Source organism: Cyprinodon tularosa, unplaced genomic scaffold (genome assembly GCF_016077235.1).
Source record: "Cyprinodon tularosa strain WSP-4 unplaced genomic scaffold, ASM1607723v1 ctg213, whole genome shotgun sequence".
NCBI lineage: Eukaryota > Metazoa > Chordata > Actinopteri > Cyprinodontiformes > Cyprinodontidae > Cyprinodon > Cyprinodon tularosa.
This window is the reverse complement of record NW_024038792.1, coordinates 761692-778318: the sequence shown is the minus strand read 5'-3', so window position 1 is coordinate 778318 and position 16627 is coordinate 761692. Positions and strand designations below refer to the sequence as shown.

At 41.3% G+C, this 16627-nt stretch overlaps 1 protein-coding gene across 1 annotated transcript in view; it reads right to left on the bottom strand.

Annotated features, from left to right (window-relative positions):
* Window positions 1–16627, bottom strand: part of LOC119783900 — a 151515-nt gene that overhangs the window by 16625 nt on the left and 118263 nt on the right. The window lies entirely within an intron of this gene.

Genomic DNA, 16627 nt, shown 5'->3' with positions numbered 1-16627 from the left:
TATGACATTAAATTATATCTAATGCACCGCTGGTTTATTTGAAAGCCATGTATTGTGTCCCAATTCCTTTTATTGGCTTCACTCACTAGATCATGAAGTCAAACTCTAAAAGAGGTTTTTGTTCTGACCTTTTGATAAATTAAACCCACAATGTTTTAAGAATTAAAAGATATGTACGGAAGAGGATTAGGGCCACTGAAAAAAAAAAAAGTTAACTGATTTTTAAATTTTATTTCAGTTTAACATGGGAAAAAAAATCAGAATTCTGACTTTAATCTCAAAATTCTGACTTTTTTCCCATACTATACTGAAATAAAAAAAAAATCAATAAATTTTTTTTCCCCAGTAGATATGCAATATAAATTAAAATAATAGTCTTTAATAATTAATAATTTAAAGACTGCTTTTTTAATAAGTTTACATTTTATGATACTTTTTTTATTTTACTTTGACACAAAAGTTGAAATAAATGCTGGTTAATTGGATTGGCCAAATGAAAAAATATGGCAAGGAAAAAAAAAGATCCTACCATAGAATAATGAAATATTAACATATAAAGCTGTGTTTTGGGGGGAGCCTGTGAGTTTGAGCACACCATTAACATTATTACTTCTTTTCTGAATACAGTATGGCCCCATCTGACAAATACCCAACCATCTGCCACTGGTACTCACTAAGTCAGCAGAGTCAGCTTTAGCACAGCCCAGATCAGCTTAATTCACTTACGGAGCTCCCTCTGCAAACCCTCAGCTACTTACTGCGTCTGTGTGTGTGTGTCATCGATAGCAATGATAATAACGCAGGGATGAGTTCACATCACAGAGAAACGGACAAATAGACAGCAAGGCGGGTAGTGGGAATGATAAATGGAGGAGCGGACAAAAATAGACAAACAGATGAAACACAGAGGCAGATAGACAGATGCAAGAAAGGAAGCCTGAGGACGGCTGCAGTGGGGTTTGTTAAAGCTTGCTGCTGCATGTAGCTGCTGCATTTAATGGAGGGTTTGGATGATGTGTTGGGGTGGAGGAAATGACAGCAGGGCTCACAACATGCTGAAATCAGACGCCCAAGATATCTCCAACTGTGATCTAAGAGGTGGGGAATAAATCCTCACAAAGGAAACTTTGCGAAGTGCAAGTTTATGCTTATTAGCAGCAGGAAGGAAATGAATCCTGAAAGTGGATTTTAATAAAGGGATGATTCTGAGTGTTTTGAAGCAGGGGTTCTGAGCAGCTTGCATCAGCACCAAGTGTCCTACATGCACTAAATAATTTTACTAATAAGATAATCAGATTAGTTCCCACTGCAGACGACCAAATATGAAGGGAATTTTGTTCCCATTATTTTTGCAAGAGAGGAACGTTGCTTCTAAATCGAAATAAAAAAGCAATACAGATATGAAAGTTTGAAAATGTTTTTTAATTTGAAAAAAAAGAAAATAAAAATTTTTCACATTTTTTAATCAAATGTGTTTTTTTAACTTGAGTTTTGCTTACTGGATTCTTTTGAAATTAGATCACATTCTCTTCTGTTCTGGTGGATAGATTTCCTCTGGAGTGAGGAGTAAAGTTGGCGTACATGGACATTATTAATAACATTTTATTGGCAAATGTACCTTTCAAGAGTGAGTGTTTATGCTTGAGTTGATGTAAATGTGTTTTTTAACCCTGTAATGCCAAATGTATCATATTTGATACATACGGTTTCTGAAATGTTTTGCGTCTGACACCTTTTGCATAATTTAGTGGTAAAAACTTTGCTCAAAATCCTTTTGTACACAATCAGATATACCTGATAACAGAGGGCAGAAGACTACACAAAAAATAATCTTGACTTATCGCATAGTAATAAATTATTAATATCAAAAATTTATTTCTGTTTTTTCTTTTTACATATTTTGTTAAAAGGCCAAATAAAGACTTCAAACCAAAAAAAAAGTTATTTCCTGTTTTGTTTTATTCTTGGATCGGGCTTTAAAGGATTAATACAACATTTGAAAAAAATGATATTCCTAAAACTCAATATAAAAAAAAGAGTCTTGGAGAAAAGACAAATTTGGGAAAAAACAAAAAAACTAAATTTGAAAAAATAAAATAGAACAAAGGTTAGAAAATACAAGAATTTCAAATCTAATAAAACAACATATGTCTAAAATAAATGTATGATTAAAATTTCTTTTTAAATGTCCTTTCTTTCTCAGATTTCAATTTACAAAAAGTATTTTTTTAAATTTACCTAAACATTGTTGCAATATTGGAACAATTGTCCCTCCTAAACCAAAGGGAGCAGGTCCAGTTCAGAGGCAGACTGCTCTAATCTTCAAATAGCTCCAGTAATTGAAGGCCAGGTCATGGTCTGCTGGAGTTATTGTTCGACACAAAACATGTCTTACCGGAACTGGTGATTAAAAGAAAAGTATTTAAAGATGAACCCGTTGTTTAAAATAAACCTTCTTTTTGTACACGTCACTGGCTTTGCATCAGGGACATTCCCTGCCTGGTTATGGTCTGCACATTACTTTTACCTGTAAAGTTATTGATAATGCACTAATGCTAATAAGAGTAAATGTCTGCTTATATCATAAGCCATTCAAATAATTATAAAATTTCCAACTAAAATGCTAAAATGTTCAATTTATCAGAACATAAAGCCTTTATGACTTTTATAGATTTGGAAATAATTGGCTCTATTAACCAATAGACGGCTACTGAGGGAAAGATGTTACACTGAATTTCATTTGGGGGTCTCTAATTAAAGGGTTATTCAGATTTTAATTAGCTTTTATCTAAATAATTATAATAATCATTATAATAATAATTCCAAACATTGAAAAAGATGCATTACTGTTTAAAATGGTGAGAACCTTTCTGTGTGTTATGATCAGCCTTGTTCTCATCTTTGCAGAGATAAAATAAAATGCTAACTGAGTGGATTATCATCATATATCATCTCCTTTATTTAATGGAATTGCATAGTTGAATTCAGTGTTTACTGAGCTTGTCTACTGTTGGTAGAATAATGAGTTTTCTAAACATATAACCTACCTTAAAGCTACAGTGTGTAATTTTCAGCGACATCTAACATCCAGACTGCAGACCGCAGCAACATGAACATCTCCCCCCCACCGCTTCCCCCCCCCCCCCAACAGTACGGCGAGCGTTACGGGACAAAATGTCTTCCACGACATCCGCATCACCTACCTTCTCAAGTGATGAGGTTTGTTTACATAGATAATTTTAATACTGCCATCTACTGTTCAGTACCGTCTCAGTTCATCTCTCTCAACTTGCCGTAGTTACTTTCGAGCGTAATGGGCGATCTCGCAATCGCTAGTTTGTCGGCTCTGCGCTGCCGTAGCGCAAAGATGTCTGCCTCCATGGCTGCGAGACCCGCTCCTATGTAATTATAAATAACGAATTCTAAGGCAACGCAAATATTAAGGTTAAGAGGCTGAGCTCGTAGATGATGATAAATAACATAGTTATGTATAATATATTACATTTCTGACTGTATATCCCTGTAATTATTACACACTGTAGCTTTAAGGTGCAGATGCAGATTTTCCCCTGTTATATCGCTGTCTGCCTTATAGAGTTAGAACCAACAACCAAAAAACTCGATGATGTAATGAAACCTGTGAATTCCTGCTGCTTGGCAGGGGACTTTCTAGCATAATGTCAGGCCAGTAAAAGCACATGAAACGGAAAAATATTTTACAGCTTTCACCTTCAGTTTAAATCCAGCTTAAGGAACCATGCTTAAAATAGAACTACTCCACCTGATTGCAATTTATAGCAAATCTTTCTGATAATCAGTGGAAAGTCTCTCAATTTTCTTTTTATTTGTTGTGTGAAATTCTTTACTTTTTAAGCCAAATAATATCCATATTAAAGGAGTTATCAATCAATCAATCAGTCAATCAGTTCACTTTTATCAACATTCCTGTCTCTGTTCAACTAAATAGTTTGATTTCAACAATCGGCGACTTGCCCTATATATAATTGATCATTTTCTGTGCTTGTGTAATTTTTAACCTTTTGTGTAACATAGACTAACCATGGCAAACTGCTCATGTTGCTAATGCTACATCTACATGAACATTCTTACAGACAAATCTAATTCTTGGGCGTGACTGTAACGGGTTTTAGAAGATGTACGGTAGATTAAATTTTACTAAAATATGTTTTATAATTATTTGTGATGAGTGGTTTTTGGTGCCCCCTACTGGTCGGCCTATAAATACTGGGGAATGGCTGACAATTCCACAGAATCTGTTCGGCCCCCAGCTGTGGTTAGTGCTCCGGTCTGGCTATCTTCTTTGTAGTGTTGGAGTTGGATATCCGAGGGATACAAAAAAAAGAGGCTAGGAAAGGAGCTGTATAATATTTTTCTTTTCTACTAAAGATGATTTAAAGCTACAGTGTGTAATAATTACAGGGATATACAGTCAGAAATGTAATATATTATACATAACTATGTTATTTATCATCATCTACGAGCTCAGCCTCTTAACCTTAATATTTGCGTTGCCTTAGAATTCGTTATTTATAATTACATAGGAGCGGGTCTCGCAGCCATGGAGGCAGACATCTTTGCGCTACGGCAGCGCAGAGCCAACAAACTAGCGATTGCGAGATCGCCTATTACGCTCGAAAGTAAATACGGCAAGTTGTTTAAGTCTACATGAAATCTATACCCTACACAGACTAATGAAATACTATCTGTAAAATTATCTATGTAAACAAACCTCATCACTTGAGAAGGTAGGTGATGCGGACGTTGTGGAAGACATTTTGTCGCCGTACTGTTGGGGGGGAGAAGCGGTGGGGGGGAGATGTTCATGTTGCTGCAGTCTGCAGTCTGAACGCTAGATGTCGCTGAAAATTACACACTGTAGCTTTAACATGAATTTAATGACAATTAAGAGATGGATTGTTTAAGTGAAATACCAGATCATGACTCTTTTTAATCCATTTTGAGCTAAGTTTTAACGTTTATATTAAAATATGCAAATAGCAAGTTTTATTGTAAGCCCAAGGCTGTTGGGAGCTGGAGAAATTCCATCTTTCTCCAGCAGAGTCCGCCGTGGATCCTCCTGAGTGAGCCTTCTGCACAGCTGCAGCCCATCAGATCATCAGAGGATCCACTACATAAGCTGTCTTCAGACCTTGCCTCAACGCCGCAGTGTTGATCCAGTTGGAAACCAGTTTCTCCTCAGTGGAAGCTCAGGAAGAGCTAACCTGCCGAGCCTACCCTCAGAGCCAAACCTGAAGAACCTCAGTGAACTTCCATGCAGCTCAGGACTAAGAGCTGAAAAACTCAAAGCCAAGGTCTGCTCAAAAATAGAAGTAAGACGCTGAAGCAGCTTGCGGACTCTGCTGATCAACTCCTCTCCAGATCCAACAGTGACCCTCTCAAAGCTATCTACAAGAACCCTCAAGGTACAATCAGTAACAATCAAGAAAGCAAGCTCCAAAGTGCAACGCTAACTGAACTGTCTCTCACGCAGACTCCGGTGAACCAGTTTCCAGGCCCGAACCAGAACCAGTCAAATCAGTGTGCTTGTGACCAAATAAACTTGTTAAACTTTTACTCCTGTGTCCGTCTAGTGGTGTTCTGCATAATTGGGTCACTCTCCGTGCACCCATCATGACAGAACACTGCGGCCAAACTCAAGGCCCAGCAGATCACTTCAACCGACGATTGGAGGAACAGGCGGCCCAAATCCATGGACACGCCTTGGCTCTATGTGAGTTAAATACCCACATTGAAAGGCAAAATCAAGCTATCCAAAGTTATGCTAACTATATGAGCAGCGCTAATGCCGCACCGGCCCCACAACCATTTCCGGGTCCAGTTCCCCCTCCGAGGTCACCAGCAGTGACGTCATCCGAGTTCCGCCCAAGTCTTCCAGAGAGATTTTCTGGTAATATGAAGGACTGCAAAGGATTTTTGTTTCAATGTCGTTAAATTTTTCAGAACTCCCCAGGCAGTTTTTCCATGGATTATAAAAGGGTAACTTTCATCCTTTCTCAGCTAACCGTAAGAGCCTTGGAGTGGGCTAAGGCAAGATCTGCTTCCGATGAAAGTCTCAACTGTAATTATTCTGATTTCATTTCTGAATTCACCCACGTATTTAATCAGGAAACAGATCAAACTATAGACTCTCGAGCTCTTTTCAACCTAAAACAGGGAAATTCTTCCGTGGCAGAATTCTCCATCAACTTCCGGGTTAAAGCGGCAGCTTCCGGATGGAACCAAAGCGCCCTGAAAGGAGCCTATTTTATGGCATTAAATGAGCACATTAAGGATGAGCTCGCAACTCTCGACGAACCAGCTATCCTCAAAGAATTAATTCGTTTGACGATCAGATTGGATAATAGAATCCGTGCTAGAAACAGTTCTAAATCAAGAAGTCAGGGGACACTTTCCTCTGCTTCACATAACGTGACTGTTTGTTCTTCCCCCACAGAACAGTTGCCCATACAGAGACCTAAGGCCCAGTCTCTCCCTCTGCCTATTCAGGTCTCTCATTCTGGTGAAAGAGATGTCGAACCCATGCAGGTGGGACACACCAGGCTCACCCCAGAGGAAAGACAAAGACGTTTTCTGAGTAAATTATGCATCTACTGTGGTGAGAGTGGACACTTCATCGCTTCCTGCCCGGCTAAATCAAAAGCCTGGGCCCGCCAGAGGATCTGAGGAGTCTGGCGGGCCAAACTAACTCTAAGAAATCTCCTCGACTGTTGCTTCCAGCCACGTTGTTTTGTGCTAATCAAAGCCTCTCCTTCTCTGCATTCATCGATTCAGGCTGTGAACGAAATTTAATTGATTCGAACCTCGTCCAACAACTACGGATAGAAACTATTCCTCTGACTCAACCTCTTTGTGTCTCTGCCATTGATGGGAAAATACTCCACCAAGTTACCCATCAAACCCAACCCCTCGAGCTACTTCTTTCAGGTAACCACCGAGAGACAATAACATTTTTTGTTTTTCCCTCTGCATGCTCTCCCCTGGTGCTTGGTTTCGAATGGTTGGAGAAACATAATCCACACATTAATTGGACTGATCGTCACCTGGAGTCATGGTCCACTTCATGCCATGAGACATGCCTCCGTTCGGCTGCCCCCTTGGTGGGGCCTCATAGAGGTGGGGGGGAGATGGAATCTCCTGACCTTTCTTCTGTTCCTTCCAAGTACCATGACTTGCCTCCTGTCTTCAGTAAGGTCAGTGCTACGTCCCTACCTCCACACAGACCATATGATTGTGCCATTGAGCTATTACCTGGAGCACCACTACCTAGCAGCAGATTATACAACATTTCCAAACCTGAACGAGAAACCATGGAGAAGTACATTAATGAATCCTTAGCTGCTGGAATAATCCGCCCATCTTCCTCTCCATTGGGCGCCGGGTTCTTCTTTGTTGGCAAAAAGGACGGTTCCCTGAGACCATGTATCGATTACAGAGGTTTGAACCAAATTACAATAAAGAATAAGTACCCACTTCCTCTACTCGCCTCAGCATTCGAACCTGTACAAGGGGCTACTGTTTTCACAAAACTGGATTTGAGGAATGCATATCATCTTCTTAGGATCCGAGATGGAGATGAGTGGAAAACAGCCTTCAAAACCCCCTTGGGTCAATTCGAATATTTGGTGATGCCTTTTGGTTTGACTAACGCTCCAGCCTGTTTCCAAGCCCTCGTGAACGATGTCCTCAGAGACTTTTTAAATGTGTTTGTGTTCGTCTATATTGACCACATACTCATTTACTCGAAGAACATTTCTGAACATAAAAGACATGTCCGCCTTGTGTTGCAGAGACTACTGGAAAACAAGCTGTTTGTAAAAGCAGAGAAGTGCGAATTTCATCAGTCTTCAGTCACCTTTTTGGGGTTTGTGCTCGAGGGCGGCCAGGTTAAACCATCTGAGGACAAAATAAAAGCCGTGTTGGAATGGCCAGTTCCAGAGAACCGCAAACAGCTACAGAGATTCCTGGGCTTTGCTAACTTTTATCGTCGGTTCATCAGGAACTATAGCCAGACAGCTCTTCCCTTAACCTCTCTGACCTCTGTCAAACGCACTTTTCAATGGACACCTGAGGCACAATCTGCATTTGAGAAATTGAAGTCTTTGTTTTCCAGAGCACCAGTGTTAATACAGCCTGACCCATCTAAACAGTTCATCCTCGAAGTGGACGCTTCAGATTCTGGTGTTGGAGCGGTCCTATCCCAGAGACTTGACACGGATCAAAAGATCCATCCATGCGCCTTTTTCTCTCGTAGACTTTCATCCGCAGAGCAGAACTACGATGTGGGAGACCGTGAGCTGTTGGCCATCAAATTGGCGCTGGAGGAATGGAGACACTGGCTGGAGGGAGCTGAGCACCCGGTTCTTGTATGGACTGATCACAAGAACCTGGCTTACATCCAGTCAACCAAACAAGCCAATCCCCGTCAATCCAGGTGGTCCATCTTCTTCTCACGGTTTAATCTCATTATTTCCTACAGACCCGGATCCAAGAATGTCAAACCCGATTCTCTCTCTCGTCTTTACTCCGTCGATCATCCTGAGACGCCTGAACCAGTCCTTCCTGCTTCCTGCACTGTAGGAGTGGTTAACTGGGAGATAACTGATCTAATCAACTCCGCCCTGGCTACAGAACCCGATCCAGGTAACGGTCCAGCTAACCGAACCTATGTGCCATCTTCTGTCAGGTCCCGTCTCATCCAATGGATGCATGCTGCCAAGTTTTCCGCCCATCCGGGGGTCAGTAGAACCGTCGCCTTGATCTCAAGACGCTTCTGGTGGCCGACCCTCCATAGAGATGTCAAGAAGTATGTGTTGGCTTGCTCCACATGTGCCCGAAATAAAGCCTCACATCAACCTCCTTCTGGCCTGCTACAGCCACTTCCGGTTCCCTCGCGTCCATGGTCCCATATAGCGATTGACTTCGTTACCGGCCTCCCTGTTTCTCGAGGTATGTCCACAATTTTCACCGTTGTTGACCGTTTTTCGAAGTCCTGTCATCTCATCCCTCTTAGGAAACTTCCCACGGCCTTCCAGACAGCCCAGCTCTTAGTCAAACACGTCTTCCGCTTACATGGCATCCCCCAGGAGATCCTCTCGGATCGGGGTCCCCAGTTCATATCCCAAGTTTGGAAGGCATTCTGTTCTGCACTTGGCTGTAAACCCTCTCTGACATCTGGCTATCATCCTCAATCCAACGGACAAACAGAGAGGATGAACCAGCAGCTGGAATCAACCCTTCGTTGCCTCACCTCCAACAATCCCGTCGACTGGAGCCAATATCTTACCTGGATCCAATATGCACACAACTCCCTCAAATCTGCTTCCATTGGACAATCTCCCTTTCAGGTCAGTCTCGGTTATCAACCTCCACTTTTTCCCGCAGACGAGAGAGAGATTTTGGTCCAGTCAGTCAATCACCACATCAGACGCTGTCAGAAGATTTGGAGAGATACCATCGCAACCCTCAACCGTTCATCAGAGACAAACAAACACTTCGCTGACTCCAGGAGACGTCCCGCCCCCGAGTACTCAGAAGGCCAAAAGGTATGGCTGTCCCCTCAAGGGAATGTCTCGAAAACTTTCACCCAAGTTCATAGGTCCATACAAGATTTCCCGGGTCATCAATCCATCTGCCGTCCGTCTTCAACTGCCTCAGTCTCTCCGGATCCACCCAACCTTCCATGTCTCCCAAGTGAAGCCTGTCATCTCGAGTCCTTTGTGCTCACCTTCCGACTCCCCACCACCCGCCCTGGAGGTCCACGGTCATCCCGCCTTCACCGTCCGTCGCATAGTGGACTCCCGTCGACGAGGTCGCGGCTGGCAGTACCTCGTCGACTGGGAGGGCTACGGACCGGAGGATCGCCAGCGGGTTCCGGGCTCGTACATCCTCGACCCTGCCCTAATCGAGGAGTACGAGCGTTCCTGCCCTTCGACCTCTTCCGGACCGCCAAGGGGCGGTCGTTGAGGGGGGGGTACTGTTGGGAGCTGGAGAAATTCCATCTTTCTCCAGCAGAGTCCGCCGTGGATCCTCCTGAGTGAGCCTTCTGCACAGCTGCAGCCCATCAGATCATCAGAGGATCCACTACATAAGCTGTCTTCAGACCTTGCCTCAACGCCGCAGTGTTGATCCAGTTGGAAACCAGTTTCTCCTCAGTGGAAGCTCAGGAAGAGCTAACCTGCCGAGCCTACCCTCAGAGCCAAACCTGAAGAACCTCAGTGAACTTCCATGCAGCTCAGGACTAAGAGCTGAAAAACTCAAAGCCAAGGTCTGCTCAAAAATAGAAGTAAGACGCTGAAGCAGCTTGCGGACTCTGCTGATCAACTCCTCTCCAGATCCAACAGTGACCCTCTCAAAGCTATCTACAAGAACCCTCAAGGTACAATCAGTAACAATCAAGAAAGCAAGCTCCAAAGTGCAACGCTAACTGAACTGTCTCTCACGCAGACTCCGGTGAACCAGTTTCCAGGCCCGAACCAGAACCAGTCAAATCAGTGTGCTTGTGACCAAATAAACTTGTTAAACTTTTACTCCTGTGTCCGTCTAGTGGTGTTCTGCATAATTGGGTCACTCTCCGTGCACCCATCATGACAAAGGCTGTGTTCAAGGAAATCAATAACTGAACTATTTTCCTGGTTATATTCTGAAAATCCCAAAGGTCACTCTTGTCTTTATCTAGTCCATCCTCTGTGTTTTGTACTTATTGAAATATTTATGGGAGCCTAAAAGCACATACTGTATGGTAGTTTTGCCTTTAGAGTAAAGCTAAGACTTGATGCATCCAATACTAATTGCTCCCTGGGCGCCCCACGATGGCAGCCCACTGCTCCCCAAGGGGACGGGTTAAAAGCAAAGGTACATTTCTCCAATGTGATTTATAATACCCAAAGTGATGGTGCACAGTTTTGTATATATCAAGCATGTTTGAAGGACAGGTGGAAACTAGGCCTAGAGTGTGTGAGCATGATGTAAATATAATCCACACAGCTCCGTCTCATGTTTAAACTAATCGGATTTACATTTTCTTCACCATGGGAGTAAGGCTCTATTATGATCTTGTTTAAATAAGTCTTGTTTTGTTTTCTCATTGATTGTTTGTTGTTTTACTTGTTCTGTCCCCTACCTCTAACTTATTATCATTAACAAACAGACAGATGATCAACTGAAAATCCTTCTTAGGTCGTCCTTTAGGGTTCTGTTGGATGCTTTTAAGGTCTGATTTTTGGATCTCCACCTTCTTTTATTCTCATATTTAAAGAAGAAAACATGCTGTCAAAGGTGGAGAAAAAAATAATCAGATGACGTGAGTTAGAAGCAATGTACAGATACTTTTCCTCAAATCTTTCTTTTTTTGTGCAAAGTTTTGATGTTACTGATATTTTCAATTTAACAAAGCAAGAATTTTTACAGCTTTAAAAAGAGAATGGAGATTTTAAAACATAAAATTATATTGACCCCTCTTCACTGGAAAAACGATCTAGTAATAAGTAAAAATTTGTTAAATTAAGTGTATTTACCCTTAATTTGAGTAGTTAAATGAGATATTTTGCCAGTGGAATGAGTATTCTTACTTTTAAAATAAGATATTTAGATAAAATGCACTTGAAATAAGACAATGCAATTGTGTTTTTCTTATTTTTTGAGTAAATTATCTTGTTTCATTGGCAAAATGTCTGTTTTACCTCCTCAATTCAAGAGCAAAGGCACTTATTTTAAGAAAATAATTACTTATCTAGATTTTGATTTTTTTCCAGTGTTCTCCTCTGTTTAGAGCTGGACGCTTAATAGTGATCAATTATGTCACTTTTTTTTTTATCCACGCCTCTGAAATGAGGAAAATTTACTTTAAAAAATAAATGAAGTTTAGTTTTTATTCTTGATAGAGCAGGACCAAATGTTATCTGTGTCTGAGTAACATTTTCTTCAATTTGAGTGAATTTTACCTGGATAAATATGGGAGATCAGTCTTATAAACTTAGTAAATCGATTTTCATCTTTTCTCAGACCGTCATTCAAGAAAGCAAGGTTATTAGAAAAAACAGCTTGTGTGTCAGTTGGTAGCTGGTCAGCAATGTGCTTCTAAAGTGTTTTCTATCAAGGTGGAACTGCAAACTGCTTCAAAAATATCGGTTAGACCACATTTTTCAGGCTTTTTGAGTTAAATCAAATAAAAATAAATTTTAAGTTAGAAAAGACAGCAAAAAAAAAACCCAAACAAATAAAAAAAAATATGTTCCTAGCAAACTGCTACGGGGTACAGCTTGTAACGTTACCTTGTGTTAAAGAATCTTTTGGGGTTATTTAACACAAGAAAAGACAATAAAACTAAATTTTTTGAGTCATATTATCAGCATTTCATTTAATGAATATCATATTTCCAAACCAAACATTTGATCAGCACCTTAAGAATTTAATTTATACAAATATTTAAGATAATTGAATATGTATTTAGCAAGCTAAGTATTTAGCTCTAAAACCTAATATTTAACCTCATATGTAAAAGTTAGTTCCAATCTAAATGTTAAGGTCTGACTTAAATATCAATATTGCAAATTCAATATTACCTTCAAAATTAAGTTTCAAAGGCTAAATTATTAAAAGTTTTAGATTGTTACAAAATATTTCATTAACCTAAATATGAAGTATGTAAACTCAATATTTACGTGTTAAGTTTATCTTAAATATTCAACCTGGTAAGTAAATAGTTAAATAATTAGGTTAAATAAAGGCTTAATACTTGGTTTACATTTGGTTTAAAAGTAAAGCTTGCTAATTAAATATTTTAGTCTAATGCTGCATAATTAACTCGCTGCATACATTTTTCATTAAGAAAGTGAAATATGTAGTTTGCAAACTACACATGAAATTGCTGATTAAATGTCAAGTTTGGAGATTTGATACCGTAAAACCTCTAATATAGGCCCGGGCCTTTATTTCACTCAAGTGCATCGCGGTCCAGGCCTTTATTGGAAAGAGGCCAGAATTAGAGACAGGCCTCTATTGCTATTTGAGCAAAACAGACTACCAGTGGAATGAATAAAAATGAGATTTTGTGTCTATTTGAACCTATAAAACACTAGGTTCATTTATTGAAAAAGTACAGTTACCATGTCTCGCTTGGTTTGAAGTAAAAAAGAAAAAAAAAATCCTCCAATTCTGTTTAATCCTCCTCCTCAGTTTCCTCCTCCTCTTCATCTCTCCCTTTAATCTCCTCATCACTCGCGCTCCTCCTCATGTTCTGCTGCGTGTCTGTTCTCTTCCTCGCGCAGACGGGCAGCAGTCAGGGCCTGTCGTCCAGCTGCGCAGGGCTGTGGTACTTGTATGTTACTACCACAAGTATAATGTTGAGGTATGCCCAGAAAAAACGTTTATAGCCCCGGCCTGTATTAGAGACCGGCCATTATTTACCTCCTCTGACAGCGAGACCGGCCAATGTTAGAGTCCCGGCCGCTAATGGAATACAGGCCAATATTAGAGAATTTACGGTATTTACACATGTATGAATTACTGTATATGGCGATATGAAAAGGACTTAACCGCCATTTTTATTTCTTAGATAACAACCAAAATAGTCTGAAATGTTGCTGCGAACATTTGATTTGAAAACTTTACAAACAGGACCATATAGGCTGCAAATGCAATTCTGTCAAATAACTGCGTCATACTGTATATTAATATGGTTTATTTAATTTAAAAAAGCTGCATAATTGTTTTGCTTATACTGACATCTCTTAAGTTGCCAGAAAATTTACCTTTGAATTAGGAAAGAACAGAAAACAGCTGCTGTTGGGCGTGAGAACGTCTGCCATTGTATTTTTCTGTGCCCATCTGCACGCCCCACACACACCCATGCTTGCATTGGGATAATGTTTAGAAAAAAACTGGATGATTAATCCCACCATCGCATTTTTTTGCTGCTCAAAAGTCAAATGAAATAGGAAATCTATTCAGCGGTTAAACAGCCCTGTTCGCCTAGGTGACAGGGTTAAACAGAAGTAGTGGCTTAGAATCTGTTCCTCTTCATACTTTACATGGTGTCAGCAGCCTTGGCTTAGAAAAGAGTTTAGATATTCATCAATCAAACATGAAACCATGCAGCACACAAGCTGATTATGAGACGATGAGCCCTTGGGCACGGGCACTTTAAAGACCCCCCTCCCCCCTTAAGCTGCAAATTAAATTGCTTTGTTAATTATACTGTAGGCTTACTGTAGCATTTGTGTGGAATTTACTGCACAGCTGTGTTATGTAGGAATTAATGAGCAAATGCATTATTAAATGTAAAATCAGTTCACTGTTTTGCAGATATTTATTAGGATTTGACTTTATTAGTAATGAGATTTCTGTACATAGAATTTTCTAATTTATCAAAAATAAGGCAAACAGGTCCAAGGGCACTCTGCATGCCTCTGCTCAGAAACTACCCGTAATCCAGGGTTACACTTATTAAGTTCATCTTCCTTTTAATAAACTTAGTATGAATGGCTGCTGGAGAAGCCAAAGGGCCAAAGTCAACAAAACAAAAGATCATCATGTTTTGCCTCCATCTGGCCTGCAGGTCTGTTCAGAATGGCTGACAAACAGCAGTAGCTGCGAGGTTTAGCATCTGATCATTGATACCCATGAGATCATCATAGTTCATTATTAGACAAAGACAAAACGAAGAAATGAAAAAAGTCAAATTATTTCATCCCAGGGATGTCCTTATACATTTTTTTCTATTTCTGATGTGATACTGAAACTGCAGCTTTAAGCACTGACCAATACCAATATAGATCCGATACCATGTCAGCTTGAATCCTACAAAAGACTCGATCAGCCATATTACTTGAACAAAGAGGCTAGTCAAAAACAATAGTTATGAAAACAGTCGCCAATCCTCAACGAATAGGTTACATTAACTTAAAAACTTAAGACAACTTTTACTGTCATTGTGTATACACAGAGAATATACATTCAGACAGTGAATGAGCAGCAGCTTACAAGTGAAATTAGCATTTCCATTCCATAAAGTGCAGCAGTGGTCAAATGTAAACAGGGTGGGGGAAAAAAAACATTGTGCAAATGCATTGATATGGAAGTTCAGAGCATTAATATATATGGTGCAAATATGAAGTATTTTGGTTTGGTGCATCAGTGTGATGCAGAGTCTGTGACATGATTTAGACTTCAACATCTGACTGCAACAGTTCATCAGTCTGATTGCGGTGGGGAAGAAGCTGTTGCAGAACTTGCTGGTCCTGCAGTGAATGCTGTGAAGCCTCTTCTCAGAGAGCAGCAGGGAGAACAGTCCATGGTGGGGGGGTGAGGAGTCATAGATGATGTCACGGGCTCGGGACACGCAGCGCTGGGATGAAATGTCTTTAATGGAGGGAAGAGGAGCCCCCATGATCCTCTCTGCTGTTCTCACTTTCCTCCAGTCTGAGGTGCTGCAGCCTTCACACCACACAGTGAGACAGCTGGTCAGAAAACTCTCTATGGTGCTTCTGGAGAAGGTGGAGAGGTTGGGTGGGGGAAGGTGGGCTCTCCTCATCCCCCCCGGAAGTACAAGCGCTTTTGTGCCGTTTTGAGGTTGTCTGTGATGTTCACCACCAGGAATTTGGTGCTGCTGACCACCTCTACAGCTAAGCTGTTGATGACCAGTGGAGCGTGGTTAGACCGGTTCTTCCTGAAGTCAATGAGGATCTCCTTCGTCTTCTCCAGGTTCAGGATCAGGCTGTTATCTCTGCACCAGCCCACCAGCTGCTCCACCTCCTCTCTGTAGTCTAGGTTGTTGTTGTCTTGTCTTCAAACTTCACCATGTGATTGGTGGTAAACCTGGGGACGCAGTCATGTGTCATCAGGGTGAACAGCAGGGGGCTCAGGACGCAGCCCTGAGGGGAGCCTGTGCTGTTCTGTGTTCTGTCCGACCCAGACTGACTGAGGTCTGTTGGTGAGGAAGTCTAGCAGCCGATAGCGGAGGGGTGTATTGAAGCCCAGCTGTTCCAGTTTGCCCATCAGATGCTGTTGGATGATGGTGTTGAAAGCTGAACTGAAGTCCAGGAACAGCAGCTGCACGTGGGTGTTCTTCTCCTCCAGGTGTGCCAGGCTCAGGTGGAGAGCAGCAGAGATGGCGTCCTCAGTGGAGCGGTTCCGTCGGTAGGCGAACTGGAACGGGTCGAATGTTGGCGGCAGACTTTAGAGGATGTGTTCTTTAACCAGCCTTTGGAAGCACTTCATCATGATGGGAGTCAGTGCGACAGGCTGGTAATCATTGAGGGAGGTGACCTGAGGCTTCTTTGGGAACGGAATAATGGAGGCAGACTTGAAGCTTGCTGGCACTATGGATTGGTCCAGCAAGGTGTTAAAGATGTCTGTGAGGACACCAGCCAGCTGATCTGCACACTCCTTATACAACCGCCCAGGTATGTTATCAGGCCCTGGGGCCTTCCTTGGGTTTACTGTCCTTAGAGTCTTCCACACATCAGCTGTGTCAAGGTTGAGTACCTCCTCTCCCGGATGTGGTATGGCTTTCATTGCTGGAGGCTGTTTAGTGCCTCAAACCTTCCAAAGAAGTGTTTAGTTCATTTAGAAATAGTATATGCAATTG